Raw genomic sequence first — 19819 nt, forward strand, 5'->3', positions numbered from 1 at the left:
ACCTTGTATCCCCCAGCACTTAGTACAGTGCTTTGCACATAGCGCTTAACAAATACCACCACCATTATTATTATTTTATTCCTCCTTTTTCCTAATTTGGCCTGTTTCTTCTCCCCTCCGCCCTTTTATTCCTACTTAATATCGCTCATTCAAGGGTATTTATTGAGCACTACTGTGTGCACAGCACTGTATTAAGCACTCCAGATAGTACAGTGCAACTGAGTCGGTCGAAGTGCTGCACGGCTGAGATGAATATAATACTCATATATTCCTTCATAATTTAAAATCAGAACTGAGAGTTCGCTTTGGACTTTCAAAATCCTTCGGTTCATTGATGCTATTCTGACAACCCTTATGATCCCTTTAGGTCTTGCTGGTTGTTCTGTTGGCTGGGGATCCTGTTGATTTATCTGCTTAATTGCTTTCCCCTCTATTCACGCTTATCTTCTCCAGCAGTGGGCTTTTACTCTTCCCCGGCTTTCTGACAGCTCTGTAAAGCAGGCTTATCACCTGTAGTACTGGAGTCCGGACAGACTGGGAGATACGATAGAAGGTTACAGTTCTGTAATAATAATGATAGTATTTGTTAAGCCCTTACTATGTGCCAAGCACTGTTCTAAACGCTGGATAACCTAAGGTGATCAGGTTGTCCCACGTGGGGCTCACAGTCTTCATCCCCATTTGACAGATGAGGTAACTGAGGCACAGAGAAGCGAAGTGACTTGCCCAAAGTCACACAGCTGACAAAGTGGCAGAGCTGGGACGACCTCCGATTCCCAAGCCCCTGCCCTTTCCACTAAGCCATGCTGCTTCTCTAGCTGTATTTGGTAGCTAAACGTAAGCATCTATGCGAAAGCTTTGTTACTTAGTTTTGCCTCAAGTGTTATTTGCCCAGGTATAATCAGCCCATGTACAGTTTTGAGCACTGTGCTCTGGCCTCACAAAAGACCTGAGGCAAAGCCTTATTGAAGGCACATCTCTTCCAGGCAGCCTTCCCAGACTAAACCCCAGTTTCCTCATTTCCCACTCCCTTCTGCGTCGCCGTGACTTGCTCCCTTTGCTCTTCCGCCTCCCCCAGCCCCAGAGCACTTATGTACATCTCTCTAATTGTATTGATTTGTATTGTTGTCATCGTCCCCCACTGTGGACTCTGGGCTTGTCGTGGGCAGGGAATTTCTGTTTATTGTTGTACTCTCCCAGGTGCTCAGTACAGTGCTCTGCACACAGTAAGCACTCAGTAAATGCTGTTAAGTGAATGAATGAACTGCATTGTGAAGCAGCAAGCCGTAGTGGATAGAACACAGGCCTGGGAGTCAGAAGGACGTGGGTTCTCGTCCCAGCCGCACCACTTGTCTGCTGTGTGAACCTGGGCAAGTCACTTCAATTCTCTGTGCATCAGCGATCTCATCTGTAAAATGGGGGTTGAGACTGTGAGCCCCACGTGGATCAGGGACCGTGTCCAACCCGATTTGCTTGTATCCACCTCTGCGCTTAATGCAGTGCCTGACACATAGCACTTAACAAATCCCACAGTTGTTATTATTCTCGGTCTCTGCAGCTGAAAACCTTCCTCACCCTCCAGGAACACCATTGAGGACCCAGAAACAAATGCCATGCAGTTAATTCTGCGCCCTAGACAACAACTAGCCCATTAATGCATTCATTCATTCATTCAGTTATATTTATTGAGCACTTACTGTGTCCAAAGCATTGCACTGAGCACTTGGGAGAGTACAATATAACAACCGGCACATTCCTGCCCATAACGAGCTCAGTCCCAGGCCTAGAAAGGATCTTCATCATTTTTTGACAAGCAGCAAAGGAGGGACAATATGGCTGTTAGCTTCAGACCCAACTGAAGGTATATGGAAGCACTGTGGCCCAGTGGAAAGAGTGTAGGCCTGGAAATCATGGGCTCCAGGGTTCTGATCCAGGCTTCACCCTACTTTGCTGGGTGAAGATTGGATACCTATTCTCCCTCCCCTTTAGACTGTGGGAAAGGGACTATGTCCTAACCTGATTATCTTGTATCTCCCCCAGCATTTAGTACAGGGCCTGATACTGAGTAAGCCCTTAACATATATTATTGTTATTTACCATATTATTATTACTATTATTATTATTAAGTGATTGTAGTACTATCTTCCTATAAGCTTTGCAGGACTTGGTCGTATGCAACACACTTCTCCACTCCTTAAGGAGTTAGAACAGGATCACCTACTTAATGTGATATTAATTGTGTTTGTTAAAGTACTTACTGTGTGCCAAGCACTGTACTGAGCCCTGGGCTAGATCCAAGAAAGTCGGGTAGACACAAGCCCTTTCCCTTCTGGGGGTTAGAGTCAAGGTGATATCCAAAGGCCAGGTAGAATCACCAACGTGCCAACAGGATAGAGTCGATAATCAGGTGGGGCTAGCGTTTGCCCCACTCCTTTACTGTGGGTCAGGTGAGGAGAATGGCAGCCAGAAGGCTGTCGGCGGCCGAGCTGTGAGAGGATTGAAGGCAGGGACCAAAGAAACATTTTAGATACTCACTGAAGCCAAACTTCAGATGGGGTATGGTCATGGGCTCAGGATGACAGTAACAGTTGGCTCGCTAGCCTGGGGAGCGACATTTAGAAATGGCGTGAGCCCCTTAGCCGGCGCTACAAGAGACTTGTGATACCCAGGGGCCAAATCAAAAGCAGATCCAGGCAGTTGAGGAGGAGGATGGGACCGTCTTTGCCCACGTGGTGCCCAAGGGACGGCCAGTGGATCAGTCATGCTCACCTGCCTTTCTGGCCACACGTACAGCAGGCATGGTTCATCTCACCGTATTTACATTAATGCCTGTCTCCCCCTCTAGACTGAGCTCATTGTGGGCAGGGAATGGATTGGATGTTATATTGTACTCTCCCAAGCGCTTCGTACAGTGCTCTGCACACAGTAAGCGCTCAGTAAATACAATTAATAATAATGATAACAAATTACAGACACATTTCTGCCCACAGTGAGCTCACAGTCAAGACTCCTCGGAGTGGGAATGGAGTCGACCCTCTGTGGTGTAACTTTTATTGCTGTGCACAAAATATATTAGCTATCCGTAAGTTTATCCAAGTCTTAATGGGATTATAGTGTGAGATGAAAGCCAGAGAAAATGACAAGACCTATTCCCTTTCCTTACTGCAGAGTTTCCCCCTAAGTAGAGCTGTGGTTGATTCTTTAAGCCCTGTCTTTAATTCTTAAATTTGAAGGAGCTACAAGGTGCCTGACTAGAATAAGGTTTTGCAAAATGAATTGGAGTAGATTTGGAGAGGGAGGTTGCTTTGGCAAAAAAACGTAAATGGAAAATAGGAATAAATAGGGAACGTACTGGAATTGGGGAAAAAAAACAGTGTTTCTTTAAAAACTAAGTTGAACATAGAGTATTTATTTTAGTTCTCCTCATGGCATCGGTAAGTTATCCGGCACAGTGTCTTTGTGAATTGTTAACTTTCTCAGCAGAATGTCATACCGAAACACTGGGTTTGTTTTTTTCCCAACAGAGGGTTGCCGGCTCCTTTATTTGCAGTTCATGGCTATATCATAAAAGCAAATTAGATTTTTTTTCTTCTCTTCATAGCAGCACTTATTGTGGGCCGAGAACAATGTGTACTAATCACTTGGAAACATGCAATGGATGAAGGAAAAGTTAGCCCTTGCTCTGAGTATTTTACATTATCAAACATTACTGGTATTGCAGGCAAACAGAAACCAATTGCAAGCACCAGTGGGTAGAAGAGTGAGATGATCAGTGTTATTTATTGAACGCTTTACTGTGTGCAGAGTGCTGCAAATGCTTGAGAGAGCATAGTACACTAGAATTGAAAGACCTATTCCCCGCCTTCAGGGAGCTTGAGTCTTCTAGGGGAGGCAGACATTAAAGTCATTCATTCAGTCGTGTTTATTGAGCGCTTACTGAGTACAGAGCACTGTACTAAGTGTTTAGGAGAGTACGGTATAATAGAAAGACACATTCTCTGCCCACAACGAACTTAGAATGTAGATGGGGAGACAGACATTAGTATAAATTAAAAAATCACAGATATAGACATAGACTGTGAGCCCGTTATTGGGCAGGGATTGTCTCTTGCTGAATTGTACATTCCAAGTGCTTAGTACAGTGCTCTGCACATAGTAAGGGCTCAATAAGTACTATTAAATGAATTAAGTACTGTGGGGCTGGGTGGGGGCATGAATAAAGGGTGACGCAGAAGGGAGTGGAGAAGAGGCAAGGAAGGCTTAGTCAGGGAAGGCCCCTTGAGGAGATGGGGCTTCGGTAAGGCACATCAGAAAGTCAGAGAGTGGAGAAGGCACAGAGTTCAGGACACTAGTGATAAAAACAAGCAGGAAATCAAGTAGCTCCTCTTTGAACCTTAAAGGTGGTTGATAAGGTGACATGACCATGAATGTGGGATCTAGTCAGGAAATGCATCTTGGAGGAAGTGGAGGGATTGAAGGCGGGCTTTGAAGGTGAGGTGACCCGTTGGTTGCCGGACTTGATGCGGGAGGGGGGTTGTTAACGGGGTGCAAGGAGCGCAAGAGTATTTGCTGCCTGAGTCACTTTAAGGCACTCAGTCACCTTGCCCCCTCCTAGCCTACCTAGCTGCTTTCTTACTACCTCAGTCCTGTTCACTCTCCTCTCCTATTGCCAACCTACTCGCTGTAGCTTCAACTCGTCTACCTCACCGTTGACCCCTCGCCCACATTCTGCCTCTGGCTTGGGACACCCTCCCTCTTCACATCCCACAGACGATCACTCTCCCCACCTTCAAAGCTTTATTAAAAGCACATCTCCTCCAAGAAAGAGGCCTTCCCCGACTAAGCCCACATTTCCTCTTCTCAAACTCCCTTCAGGGTTGCCCTTCCCTTTGGATTTGTACCCTTTATTCACCCTCATTCAACCCCGTAGCACTTATGTACATATTTATAATTCATTTATTTCTTTGTGTCTTTTACCCTCTAGACACTAAGCTTTGTGTGGGAAGGGAATGCGTCTACCAATTTAGCTATATTGTACCTGTATTGTACGGCTGTATTGTACAGGGAAACAGCGTGACCTAGGGGCAAGCGCCATGGGCTTGGCAGTCAGAGGACTTGGGTTCTAATCCTGGCTCCACCACTTGTCTGCTGTGTGACCCTGGGCAAGTCGCTTCAGTTCTCTCATCTGTAAAATGGGGACGGCCCCCACGCGGGAGAACCTGATTACTTTGTATCTACCCCAGTACATAGAAAGTGCTTGGCCCATAGTAAGCGCTTAACAAATACCAAAAATATTATTGTTATTATTATCATTACCTTCCCATGTGCTTAGTGCATTGCTAACCTGGTATTAATCTGGTGCTAACTTCTCACTGTGCCTTGATCTCACCTGTCTCACCGCCGCCCCGGCCCATGTCCTACCTCTGCCTTGAAACGGCCTCCCTCCTCAAATCCATCAGTCACTCTTCCCCCCCCTTGAAACCCTACTGAAGGCGCACCTCCTCCAAGAGGCCTTCCTAAACTAAACCTCCTTTTCCTCAGCTCCCACTCCCTTCCCTATTACCTTGACTCACTCCCTTTGCTCTTCCCCACCCCCCGGCCCACAGCACTTATGTATATTCATATATATCTATAATTCTCTTTATATTAATGCCTGTTTACTTGTTTTGATGTCTCTCTCCCCTCTTCCAGACTGTGAGCCCACTGTGGGCAGGGATTGTCTCTTTACTGCTGAATTGTACTTTCCAAGCGCTTAGTACAGTGCTCTGCACTCAGTAAGCACTCAGTAAATGCGAATGAATGAATGAATATGATCCTCTGCAGACAAAATCTCAATATATACAATTGATTATGAGCTGTGTCCCCTGTGGAAAGGAAAGAGAGAGGTAAAGAGACAACTATGGAGAGCTGCCCATTGGTTAGGAGTTTGGAAGAGTTGACAGGAGTATCAGTGCACATTTTCAGTGTTAGCTTGAGCAGTTGGTAACCCGAACAACATGTTTAGTGATTACACTTTGGACTAATATTCATCTGGCTCTTTCTTGGAATGGGAGTAATTTGTGTCTCCAGTTATGTCATTAATATTATGGAAATGATGTTGCAATTAAACCACCCTTGATTTAAATGGCCGTTTACTCTTTACTCACTTCCTGTCTTACATTTTTATGAAGTAAGGTGACATACTCCCCAGCTGAAATGTCTGATCCCATTGATGCCTTTACGCCAGTGATCCTTGAAGGAAACCCTTGTAGAACTTTTAGACAAATAGTATTTCTTAGTGAAACAATTTTTGTTTTTTAGTAATTCCATGATGATACGAGGTGAATTTAAAATAGGCCACTACAGAAAATTTCAAAAAGAAGTTATATATACACTAACCCAGGGTGGGAGGGGAAGAAGAGTGGAATCAAGATTTGCATGCATCTCCTTTTTAAGTTCTTTGATCCTTGGAATTGAAGCACTAATAAAATGCAAATCTCAAGGTGTCTTTCAACGTCTAATTTTCTAGTAAGATTGAAAAAACAAATGACAGAAACCTGTTTTTCAGACAATGTTACCTTAAGAGAGGTTTTTACTTTATTTGTAATGACTTCCTTGTTAGACTTTTGTATGGCTGAAATTATCTTTGTGGAAAAAAAACAGCAAATTATTCAAAACAATTTCACTTTTATGTATTTACAGGGCTTGAAACGTAAAACTGAATGATCAGGAGACCATATATTAAGGATTGTTTGAGATAAGCCCAAGAAGAAATATCACATGTTGAACAAGGTAATATAAAAGGTTGAGTAATAGCATAGTAGTGGGCAGTAATTGAAAAAAAATAAGTTCCAGGAACTAGTGTTGAAATTTTTATGACTTTACCTTTAGGTCAATTTATTTTTATTTATTTATTTTTTTTTGGTGAAGTTCAACTTTAAAGTCATAAATCCCAAGGTCGGTGATGTTATAGTTCTGCTTTCTCTCTGCTTCTGTCTCTGTCAGACCTTCTAAATAAAATGTGTCTGTTTATGGGGAAGAACCGGAAGACAGCTGCAAACTGCTGGCAGGAGGAGGACTAATTTTTCAGGAAATATATGGATCCAGAATTTAGAACTTCCTACCTTCTTATATCTGACAAGACCCACCACACTACTCACCATCGAAGCCCTACTAACAGCACTCCTCTAATAGGCCTTCCCTGACTTAGGCCCTCATTTTCCCCTACACCTCTTACATGAGAATATTCACCTCTCCCCAGCCCCACTGGACTTGAATAGTTATCCTTACCCTCCCCATTTTCCCTTATCAATTTGAATATCCATCCCTTCGAACTGTAAGTTCCTTGAGGGTGGGGTTCATGTTATTGAGTCATACTTTCCCAAGAGCTTAGTATAGAGAAGCAGCGTGACTTAGTGGAGAGAACACGGCCTTGGGAGTCAGAAGACACGTGAGATCTATTCCCAGCTCCGCCCTTTGTCTGCTGTGTGACCTTGGGCAAGTCACTTAACTTCTCTGGGCCTCAGTTACCTCATCTGAGTAAGACTGTGAACCCCACGTGGGACAACCTGATTACCTTGTGTCTACCCCAGCACTTAGAAGAGTGCTCGGCACATAATAAGCGCTTAACAAATACCAAAATAATAATAATATAGTGCACACAGTAAGTGTTCAGTAAATACCATCAATTGATTGTGCTTTATCCGTCTTCAGCAGCATTTCTCATGTTTCTACGGGACATAGGCTACTATACAAGCTCATTGAGGAACATAGGCAAGAAGTATAATACTGGTCCCTGTCTTTAAGAAATTTGCAATCAAATAGAGTAGATATTGTAGCCATAAATAGGCAAATGAGCAGTTAAAGGTGAATAGAGGTAAGTGCTAAACAAAAGTGGATACACCCAGAAACAGTGTAGTCTAGTGGAAAGAGCATGGGCCTGGGAGTTAGAGATCCTGGGTTCTGATCCCAGCTCAGTCACCTGTCTGTTGTGTGACCTTAGGCAAGTCACTTCACTTTTCTCTGCCTCCATTTCCTCATCTGTAAAATGGGGATTGAGTCCGTGAGTCCCTAAATACTGTCGGTTCAACCTTGACATCATCACTAAAATCCTCCTCTCCTCTTCAAACAAACCGCTACCCCATTCATCCAAACACTTATCCTATCCCGCCGGGTTTACTGTATCAGCCTCCTTGCTGACCTCCCTGACGCCCGCCTCTCCCCACTCCAGTCTATACTTGGCTTTGCTGCCCGGATGACTTTTCTTATAAAATGTTCAATCCATGGTTCCCCGCACTTCAAGACCCGCAGGTGGTTGCCCATCCACCTCCGCATCAAACAGAAACTCCTTTCCATCGGCTTAAAACACTCAGTCACTGTGTCCCCTCCTCCCTTCCCTTGCCGCTCTCCTATTATAACCCGGCCGCACACTTCACTCCTCTAATGACAACCTACTCATTGTACCTCGGTCCCATCTATCTCAGCTCCAGCCTCTCTCCCCACATCCTGCTTCTGGCCTGGAACATCCTCTTCACATCCAACAGACAATCACTCTCCCTTGAAATCCTCATTGAAGGCAAATCTCCTTCAAGAAGCTTTCCCCTCTTCTCCCACTCCCTTCTGCACTGCCCTCACACTTGGATTTTTCTACAAAAACATTCTGGACACGTCCCCCCACTTGTCAAAAAAGTCCGGTGGTTGCCCATCCACCTCCATATCAAAAACTCCTCTCCATTGGCTTTAAAGCTGTCCATCAGATTGCCCCCTCCTACCTCACTTGGCTTCTCTCCTCTTCCAACCCAGCCCACACACTTTGGTCCTGGAGTGCTAAATCAGAAATGGGTGAGCGCTGTGCCTCCATCTCGCCTGCCTTGCCCTCCACGGACCCCCTAGCCCACGTTCTCCCTCTGGACTGGAACGCCCTCCCTCCTCTAATCCAAAAGACAACCACTCTCCCCCCTTCAAAGCTTTATTGAAGGCCCATCTCCTCCAAGAGGCCTTCCCAGACTAAGCCCCACTTTTCCTTTTCTCCCACTCCCTTCTGCGTCACCCTGACTTGCTCCCTTTGCTCTTCTCCAGCGCTTAGAACAGTGCTCGGCACATGGTAAGCGCTTAACAAATGCCATCATTATTATTCCCCCCTCCCAGCCCCAAAGCACTTATATACATACCTGTAATTTTATTTATTTGTATCGATGTCTGTCTCCCCCACTCTAGACTGTGAGTTTGTTGTGGGCAGGGAATGTCACTGTTTATTGTTGTATTGTGCTTTCCCAAGCACTTAGTACAGAGCTCTGCACTCAGTAAGCGCTCAAATACGATCGAATGAATGAATGTTTCCAGATTGAATAAATGCATGTTCCCTTTATTAACCCCTCCTGCAGCCCCACAGGACTTCCGTACGTGTGTGTAATTTATATAAATGTCTGTCTCCTCAGGACTGTAAGCTTATTGTCAGAAGTGAACCTGTCTACCAACTCTGTTATATTGTTCTCCCCCAGGCGCTCACTATAGTGCTCTGCACACAGTATGCATTCAATAAATATTATCGGTTGATATGGACTGTGTCCAAACTGATTAGCTTGTATCTACCCCAGCTCTTAGTACAGTGCCTCGGCACATAGGAAACGCTTAACAAATACCATTTAAAAAATGAATATTAATAGGAGAGTGGCTGAGGATGATCGTGGTGCCTCTTCAGAAAGGCTTTAATGGAGGAAACGGAAATGTTTTGGCTTTGGGAACACTGACTTAAGCGGTCATTCATCCATTCATTCGATAGTATTTATTGAGCGCTCACTATGTGCAGAGCACTGTACTAAGTGCTTGGAATGTACAATTCGGCAACAGATAGAGACAATTCTTGCTCACTGACGGGCTTACAGTCTAATGGGGGAGACAGACAAAAACAATAACAGTAAATAGAACCAAGGGGATGTACACCTCATTAACAAAATAAATAGGGTAATAAAAATATTTACAAATGAGCACATGAGCACAGTGCTGAGGGGAGGGGAAGGGAGAGGGGGAGGAGCAGAGGGAAAGGGGGGAAAGGGGACTTAGCTGAGGAGAGGTGAAGGGGGAGCAGAGAGCAAGCAGAGGGAAAAGGGGAAGCTCAGTCTGGGAAGGCTTCTTGGAGGAGGTGAGCTGTCAGGGCCAGTGAGCTTCCAGCAACAGGATTGAGACTGAGGCACTTCAGTCCCTGAGTGAAATGCCCTGAATTTGGAAATTCCTTATTAAATCAAAATGCAAATCCTGTGAATGCTTTTGAGTGGGTTTTCAGATTTCAAAATAGCCTGACTTATTCTGAAATTAAATCAGTTTTAAGGGCAGAATGGGGATTCATCACCCGTTCACCTTCCCATTTAGACTGTAAGCCCACTGCGGGACAGGGACTGTGTCCAACCTGATGATCTTGTATCTACCTCAGCGCTTAATACAGTCCTTCAGACTTAGAGCTTAACAAATACCATCATCGGCATTACCATCCACACCATTATGATGATTGTTATTATTGGAGTTTTTTTAGTTCCACTAGAGAGTAGGCGCATTTAATTACTGCAGGCTGTTTGTCACCTAATCATTTTCTTCAACACCCATGCCCAGTTCTTTTTTTAAACCCAGGTCCTAATTATGCTGCTGGCAGGGTGGTAATTATGTGTGGAATTAACAAATGAATAAATCACATTGTATGGGATGCCTCAGGGACAGTTCTCATTTGCTGTTCTTTGTAGCTCTAGGAAATGGCTCCAACAGTGATAGATTGCCATCAACATTATTTTCTTTCAGGAACTAGGAAGAGGGGGCAGGGGTTTGTTGGTTTTTTTTTAATAAAGTATGGCTAGCACTACCACTGGAAAATAACAGACCATTCCCTCTGCTTTCTTGTACAGTGGAATGAAAACATTTTGGCTGACCTGTGGCAGTAGCTGTAGAGTCTCTTAGCTTTCATAAATCCCAACCTATTTTGTTTAGATTCAGTTTTACCTGGAATTTTTTTTTTGAAGTTATCTCGGGAAGAAGTCTTAGGATAGTACTGTCCGAGCCCGTTCCTGGGCAGGGATTATCTCTATCTGTTGCTGAATTGTACACTTCAAGCATTCAGTACAGTGCTGTGCACATAGTTAGCACTCAATAAATGCTATTGACTGAAATGGCGTCCACGCCCACCTCTCGATCTGGGTAATGTGGAGCTACAAATGTAAGGTAGCAGCAATGCCATTATGAAAAGGTTGTTACAGCTGAATCAGATATTTTATTCCTTTTCCTAGAAAAAAACAAGAAAAATCCATTTTAATCTACAGAATATATCTTTGGGCCTTTTCTTCACTAAACTAAACATTTTACTGTGTGCGGAGCGTGATACTAAGCGCTTGGAAAGTACAATTCAGTATAATAGAGACAATCCAGACCAACAATGGGATCACAGTCTAGAAGGGGAGAGACGGACAACAAAACAAGTGGACAGGCTTCAATGGCATCAAAATAGATAAATTGAATTATGGATATATACATGTCATTAAATAAATAGAATAATTATGTACATGTATACACGACTGTGGGGGGGAACAGAGCAGAGGGAGGGAGACGGGGGGATGGTGGGGGAGGAGGAGCAGAAGAAAAGTGGGGTTCAGTCTGGGAAGGCCTCCTGGAGGAGGTGGGCTTCCTCTAAAGCCCTTTCTGTTTGGAATACCTGAGTCAGAAGGGGGAATCTGAGCCCTGAGCTAGATTTGGGAGGAGCGGATCCAGAAGGAGCTGAGGTCTTAGTGCCCGGCAGGAGGGAGGTTGGAGGAATTGAATCCTCTTGGAAGTTCTCTCCCTGGGGATTACTAGAACCAGAGAAATCAGAAGCTGGCTTTCATCAAGTGGTCAGTTCCAGCTCATCCTCCCATTTGGATAGAGCAAGGGCCTAGGAGTCAGAAGGTCATGGATTCTAATCCTGGCTCCAACACCTGTCTGCTGTGTTACCGAGGGCAAGTCACTTCTCTTCTCTGTGCCTCAGTTTCCTTATTTGTCAAATGGGGATTGAGACTGTGAGTCCCTTGGGAACAGGGACCGTGTCCAAACTGATATGCTCATATCCACACCAGCACGTAGTATAGTGCTTGGCACATAATAAGTGCTTAATAAATACCACAATTATTATCTCTCCTGTCCCAGAGGTTCAACTTCTCCCCCTCTCAGTTCATCTCTCCTCCCCAGCTTGATGCTCCCGCCCTTGTCCTTTCCTTCGCCCTCCGAGAGAAGGGCTCAGGACTTCAGAACTTGCTTCTCGCTACAGAATTGGGGAAGGGAACTGGCTTCTTTTTTTTTTAATGGTATTTGTTAGGCACTTACTATATGCCCAGAACTCTACTCAGTCCTGGGAAACTAACAAGATCATTTTGGTCACAGTTTGTCTTACATGGGGCTCACTGTATTAATCCCCATTTTATCCATGAGGTGACTGAACCTCAGAGAAGTGAAATGACTTGCCCAAGTTCACACAGAAGACAAATGGCAGAACCGGGATTAGAACCCTGGCCCTGATCACGCTGCTTTCTCTTTCCCCTGTCATTTTAGGCCACTGCATCGTCACCCTTGAAACCTTACTATAAGCTTGTTATGGGCAGGGAACATTTCTGGTAATTCTGTTGTATTATACTATCCTAAGCGCTTAGGACAGTGTTCTGCACACAGTAAGGTATCAAGAAATACCACTGTTTGCAGGAAATTGAAGAGTAGAATTGCCAGTTTAATTTCCTTAGCATTAGGTACACATTCTTTTACAAATAATTTATTAGTAATTAATCACTTTTTGAAAGTCTAGTGTTTGTTCAGATGTATTACCATCAAAGCAGTGAGTAAATTCAAAGGAATGAGTCTAAAATGCCTGCCTTTTAAGTGCAGGTGAGTTTATTGTACAATATCAATTCAGTCTTATTTATTGAGCCCTTAGGTAATAACAATGTTGATATTTATTAAGCGCTTACTATGTGCAGAGCACTGTTCTAAGCGCTGGGGGAAATACAGGGTAATCAGGTTGTCCCAGATGAGGCTCACAGTTAATCCCCATTTTACAGATGAGGTAACTGAGGCACAGAGAAGTGAAGTGACTTGCCCACAGTCACCCAGCTGACAAGTGGCAGAGCCGGGATTCGAACCCATGATCTCTGACTCCGAAGCCCAGGCTCTTTCCACTGACCCACACTGGTATGCCAAGCACTATATAAACACTTGGGAGAGAACCCCAAAAGATGTAATTCCTGCCTACAAGGAGTTTATAATCTTGGATGGTGGGGAGGATTTGAATAAAATTTACAAATAGGAGAAGGAAATACTCAAATAACATAGGTAAAATGGTATCAAAGCCTTTTATTCATTCAGTTGTATTTATTGAGCACTCACCGTGTGCAGAGCATCGTACTAAGCTCCTGGAAAGTACAATTCGGCAACAGATAGAGACAATCCCTACCCAACAACGGGCTCACAGTCTAAAAAGGGGGAGGCAGACATCGAAACAAGTGCCTAATCACTGGCTTGCTTGGAGAAAGGATGTGATCTGGATGTCTGAATTCAGTTACCTTAATTTTGTTGACTCTTAATCTTTTGGGATTTGTTGTGTGGTTCACTTGCTCCCTAAGTTCGAACAGTGACTCAACAGTGGCTAAGCCTTCTCACTGTACCTCAATTTCATTTATCTCATGGCCGACCTCTCGCCCACATCCTCCCTCTGGCCCTCCCTCCTCATATATGAGAGAAAATTATTCTCCCCTCCTTCAAAGCCTTATTGAAGGCAGCTCTCCTCCAAGAGGCCTTCCCTGACTGAGCCTTTCTTTCCTCTTGTCCTGCCCCCCCCTCCTTCACCCAGATTTGCTCCCTGTATCCATCCCCTCTCCTCACCCAGTAGCATGATTTATTTAGTCATATTGTCTGTCTTCCCCTCTAGGCTGTAAACTCGAATGGGCAGGGAATACGTCCATTTATCGTTGTATTGTACTCTCCCAGATCTTATTAAAGTGCTCGGCACACAATAAGCGCTCAATAAATGCAATTGAATTGAAATTGGTGCTGAATCAGGAATCTACCTTTCAGGTCATTTCTAGACTCAAATGTGTGAGGACACTTAATTTTAATTCAGGATGTTTGTCACTGATCGTATTGGCTTGCATCTTCCCTAGCATATGAATGGCTATTTCCCCACCCTCTAGACTGTAGGCTCATTGTGGGCAGGGAATGTGTCTATTATAGTATCGTGCTCTCCCAAGCGCTTAGTACAGTGCTCTGCACAGAGTACGTGCTCAGTAAAAGTGAATGAATGAAGTAGAAGACTGAAGTTGTAAAATGAATTGAGAAATCCGTTTTTGGAGATTTACAGCTTTAAACTGTTTTCCAGTTATTACTTTTTCTTTTGAACTAGGTGGCTAGATAGTCTATTCTTATCAGTTATCTCCACAATTAAGGTGATTGGGCACATGTAGTGGCTGCTGATTGAAACTGTCCTGAGAGACTTGAGACTCATCAGTCTGGAAAGGCAGTGATTGAATGGCTCACAATTGACTTTCACAAATTCTGAGGGTGTTCAAAGAGTAAAAACACGCTCGTTCTCCAGTCCCCAAAACGCCGGGATGAAGGGGCTCCTTTGAAGTTTGACGGCGGAATGTTCTAAAGGAAGCATTTTGCAGAATTTAAGTGGCAAGCTCATGCAGCAGCTTGTTTAGGGAGGAAAATAGTAATGTTATCAAGAAGGATTTAGCCAAATTCACAGGCGAGGGGGGTGGCGGTTCAAGGTGAATCGATAGAGTGGGGAGTTAGGGATATAGAGGGGAAAATGAGGAGTGTTTGAATGCTTGTTAGAATAGTGTTAGAAGGATAGAGTCGACCGATCAAGGCCGTTTATTGAACGTTTACCGTGTGCAGGACACTGTACTGAGATACGTAGGTGATGTGAGGCAGGTTGTTATGGAAATGTTATGGATGTTAGGTGGTATGTCCATAACCAGGATGCCAATGAGGGAAACAGAGGCAGAATCTGAGGGCTAGAATAGAGTCCCAATGGGGCAGTGGGGTTATGTTCCCTGAAAATGTGGTTATATCAGAGAGTGCCGTTTCTCCATAAATTAAATGTTTAAATTGGGATTATTTGGTATTTAAGTGATTACTGTGTGCCAAGCGTTGTACTGAGCATTGGGATAAATGCAGGATAATCAGGTCAGTCACAATCTGAAGGAAGGAAGAGTGAGAGAGGGTACTGAATCTCCATTTGACAGATGAGGACACGGAGGCCCGGGGAAGTTAAAGCGACTCGCCCAGGGTCACACAGCAGGCGAGTGGCAGAGCCGGGATTAAAACTCAGGTCCTCTGACCAGGCTGCTGTTACATTAAACATCACTAAAGTACTGTTTAGTCTTTAGTAAAGCAATTCAGATCCTTAAAAGAGGATCTGTAGAGCGCTCAAGAATCTCTGCAGGAAGTTTGCCAAAGTGCCACTGACTGTGGGAGTGGATTTTCAAATTTAGCAAAGAATTTTGTCCAAGGCTGAATCTTGTCTTAATAAAGCTACTTGTATCCACCCAAATCCTGAACACTTCTTCACACATCGAACTCCTCTCCTTTTGGGTAATCGTTAATCGTATTTATAAATTCATCTGCTTTCTCTAAAATGAATGCAAAACTAGCGGAGAGACATACCTACTTCATCTTTGTTTCACTTCTTGAAGAGATGCATTTACGTTGTCAAAGGGTGAGGTAACAATATCTGTAAATCCCTAGGTTGTGAGTATTGTTGGGAGGCTGTTAATTGGGAGAAGATATCAGTCCATTTTAGGGTGCACGTGTTAAATTTCAACTTCACTAAATGAGCTTGGGTCAGATTCCATTTCACAGGATTGCTGCCGTGCAGCATACTGGGAATGCTGGTCTTCAGAGTTAAGGTAAAGAGACCAGTTTGGAATTCGTCATCAGTGGTATTGATTGAGCGCTTACCTTGGGCAGAACACTGTACTAAGTGCTTGGGACTTTATACAATGCAACAGAGTCAGTGGGCACATTTTGTGCCCTTGTCGGGTTTCAGTTAGTAAATACCGTAACCAGTGTCAGACTACCACAGGTATCTTGAGCACAGGAATTTAGGGAGAGAGAAAAAAGAGATAGAGACAAACTCCAGAAACAAACTCTCTGGGATCTGAGCACATCATTCACCGTTTAGCTTGAGGATGCAGATGACATGGGGAAAGTGTCCGGGTCTCGGAGCCAGAGGACCTGGGTTCTAATCCTGGCTCTACCACTTACCCGCCTTGTGAATTTGAGCAAGGCATTTCGCTGCACTGTCCCTCGGTTTCCCTGTCGATCAAATAGGGATGCAATACCTGTTCTCTCCCCCTTAGACTTTGAGCCCCATGAAGGATGGAGACTCCACCCGATCTGATTAAAGTGAATCTAGCCCTGTGTCACTCCACATTGCAGCAGGTTGGTGCCCTGATGAGTAAACGTACCCCCAGGTCACCTCTGCCCTGCGGAAACTTGACTCTTCTTGAGTCCCAAACTGCCTCTTAAACAGCAAATCCCTTAGACAGGGAGCCCCATGTGGGACGGGGACTGCGTCTGACCCGATTATCGTGTATCTATCCCAGTGTTTGATACGTAGTGAGCGCTCAGATACAGCAGTTGTCATTTGTATAATGGTAATTGTGGTATTCATTAAGCGCTTACTGTGTGCCAGGCACTGTAATTGCCTGAGGTAATTGGATTGGATAGAGTCCCCGTCTCACAGTCCTAACCCCCATTTTGCCCAGGGTCACAGTCCTAACCCCCAACTTGCCCAGGGTCACACAGCAGACGAGTGGCAGAGCTGGGCTTAGAACCCACGTCCTCCGACACCCAGGCCCGTCCTCTTTCCACTAGGCCGTGCTGTAGTTACCGTTATCCACTCTTCCCTCTAAACTGTGAGCTCTTCTTTTACTCTCCTCAGTGCTTAGTACAGCGCTCTCCACACAGCACACAATAAATAGCATCACTTTATTACCTGTTAGTTTCAGACAGCCTTGCATGAAAGCTAAATGGATAGAGGAGGCCTTCCCAGAGTGAGCTTTCCCTTTTCCCTCTGCTCCCTCTCTGCTCCCCCTCCTCCCTCTGCTCCCTCCCCCTTCCCCCCTTCACCTCCCTCAGCTAAGCCCCCTTTCCCTCTGCTCCTCCTCCCCCTTCCCCTCCCCTCAACACTGTGCTCATTTGTGTATATTTTTATTATTAATGAGGTGTCCATCCCCATGATTCTATTTATCGAGATTGTTGTCTTGTTTTGTCCGTCTTTCTCCCCCGATTAGACTGTGAGTCCGTCATTGGGGAGGGATTGTCTCTAACTGTTGCCGAATTGTACATTCCAAGTGCTTAGTACAGTGCTCTGCACATAGTAAGCACTCAATAAATACTATTGAATGACTAGAGGAGAGTTGCAGCTCCACCACTCCCGAGTTTCAACCCTCTACCTGAGTTTGATTTGTTGGTCGATGAAGCAGTCAGTGGGTGTCTACTTAAGCGCTTACTGTCTATGCTTAAGAAACTACAGTACAAGAGAATAAGTAGAAGCAATCTCTGTCCTCAAGGCAGGTGGGGGAAGCAGTTGTGAATAATAATAATGTTGGTATTTGTTAAGCACTTACTATGTGCAGAGCACTGTTCCAAGCACTGGGGGTAGATACAGGGTAATCAGGTTGTTCCCCGTGGGGCTCATAGTTAATCCCCATTTTACAGATGAGGTAACTGAGACACAGATAATTTAAGTGACTTCCCCACAGTCACACAGCTGCCTAGTGGCAGAGCCAGGATTCGAACCCATGACCTCTGACTCCCAAGCCCGGGCTCTTTCCACTGAGCCATGCACTTATGAGCTGTGGGGTTAGGGTGAGTTTCAGAGAGATTGAGGCGTACGGGCCAAGTGCGTAGGTTGGTCTCGTCAACCGGGATCCCCAAAAGGTTCTAGTTTCCCAGAAGATTCTGGGATATCCCGTTCTTTGGGATACCGGGGGAGGAAATGCAGCCCCCTTCGAGTCCATTAAGTAACCTCCCCTCAGCAGCTCTCTGTCAGTTCTCTGCACTTCTGTCAGGCCTAATTGGAACCGTTTCAAGTTGTCAGAGTAGTGACAAGCCTTTCCTATTCTTTCCAGGATCCCTCCACACTTCCCCTTTCATTAACTTTGTCAGGGTATTTTAATGGCCGTGAAAACAAATGACCTGCGAATCATTTCAATTTCTTTGCATCAACCCGTCGGCGGGTTCTGGCACTGACAGATTTCTTTCTAACTTTCCTCTGCCGTTACATATGTATGTGAAGTCGATTGGACCGTCCATTTATTTTGATTTTTCTATTTGGTAATATTTTGAAGTCAATCTCCCCCTGTTAAGTTCAGTGTTGACGGGGAAAATGTCTTGTGCTTCTGCTGTCCTTTCCCAAATGCTGAGTCCAGAGTGCATTGTAGCCAGTGGTTCCAAGTAAATAATAATAATAATAATAATAATAGCGATGGTATTTCTTAAGCGCTTACTATGTGCCAAGCACTGTTCTAGCACTGGGGTAGATACACGTTAATCAGGTTGTCCCACGTGGGGCTGGCAGTCTTAATCCCCATTTTACAGATAAGGTAACTGAGGCATAGAGAAGTAGAGAGACTTCCCCATGGTCACGCAGCAGACGAGTGGCAGAGGCGGGATTAGAACCCACAGCCTCTGACTCCCAGGCCCGGGCTCTAGCTACTATGCCATGCTGCTTCTCTGTGAATCCCTTGGCTACTCACTACTCATGCCTAAGTAAACTTGGAGAATATGAGTTAGTCCAGGAGTGGCTAGAGAAGCAGCATGGCTCAGTGGAAAGAGCCCGGGCTTGGGAGTCAGGGGTTATGGGTTCGAATCCCGGCTCTGCCACTTGTCAGCTGGGTGACTGTGGGCAGGTCATTTTACTTCTCTGTACCGCAGTTCCCTCATCTGTAAAATGGGGATGAAGACTGTGAACCTCCCTTGGGACAACCTGATTACTCTGTATCTCCCCCAGCGCTTAGAACAGTGCTCTGCACATAGTAAGCGCTTAACAAATACCAACATTATTATTATTACCGGGTGGCTTTTTGTTGCACGTTATGGGACTCACACAAATGCACTTTATTATATATCATTTTGCTGCTGCATTGACCTGTGCAGTTGGTCTGGCCTTTTAGTGACGGTGCTCATGTCTACCAAGCCCGCACGCGTGGAGCGTGGCTAGAGTCCAGGTCTGGGAGTCAGAGGGTCATGGGTTCTAATCCCGGCTCCACCACTCGTCTGCTGTGTGACCCCGGGCAAGTCACTTCACTTCCCTGATCCTCAGGTCCTCATCTGTCAGCTGTGTGACTCTGGGCAAGTCACTTAACTTCTCGGTGCCTCAGTTACCTCATCTGTAAAATGGGGATTTAAGAGAGTGAGCCCCACGTGGGACAACCTGATTCCCCTGTGTCTACCCCAGCGCTTAGAACAGTGCTCGGCACATAGTAAGCGCTTAACACATACCAACGTTGTTATTATTATTAAAATGGGAATTGAGACTGTGACCTCCTGTCTCGAACACCCGCCCATCATTCCAGTGAAAGGAATCGTTTGGTGTTGCAGTCGTGCCCTGGCTTAGGTGTGCAGCTCTCCAGTTGGCGAGACTTGCCTGCCCCTGATTAAGTCCAGTCACCGCGGAGCCCAATTTAGCAGGCCGGAGGGCTAGGAAACTGCTTTTGAGTCTTGGGAGTTCGGGTGTCACAATTATTCTATGTACAGATAAGGAAATTCACTGCTGTCTAGAGGGAATGCTCAGCTCCGGCAACAGTGCCCTCTGCAACCCAGGCGCCGA

General features: G+C 45.1%; 1 protein-coding gene across 9 annotated transcripts in view; it reads left to right on the top strand.

The window, feature by feature from the left end:
* MAPK8 (mitogen-activated protein kinase 8) overlaps positions 1-19819 on the top strand; it is a 105566-nt gene that overhangs the window by 38002 nt on the left and 47745 nt on the right. For 8 of the 9 annotated variants that reach the window (XM_039911618.1, XM_039911617.1, XM_039911622.1 and 5 more), the window contains one exon: positions 6682-6771. The exons of the other annotated variant lie outside the window; for it this stretch is intronic. The gene's annotated coding sequence lies outside the window, so the exon portion shown is untranslated. The remainder of the gene's footprint in view (positions 1-6681; positions 6772-19819) is intronic. 9 annotated transcript variants of the gene reach the window in all.

The sequence above is a fragment of the Ornithorhynchus anatinus genome, chromosome 3, assembly GCF_004115215.2.
Source record: "Ornithorhynchus anatinus isolate Pmale09 chromosome 3, mOrnAna1.pri.v4, whole genome shotgun sequence".
NCBI lineage: Eukaryota > Metazoa > Chordata > Mammalia > Monotremata > Ornithorhynchidae > Ornithorhynchus > Ornithorhynchus anatinus.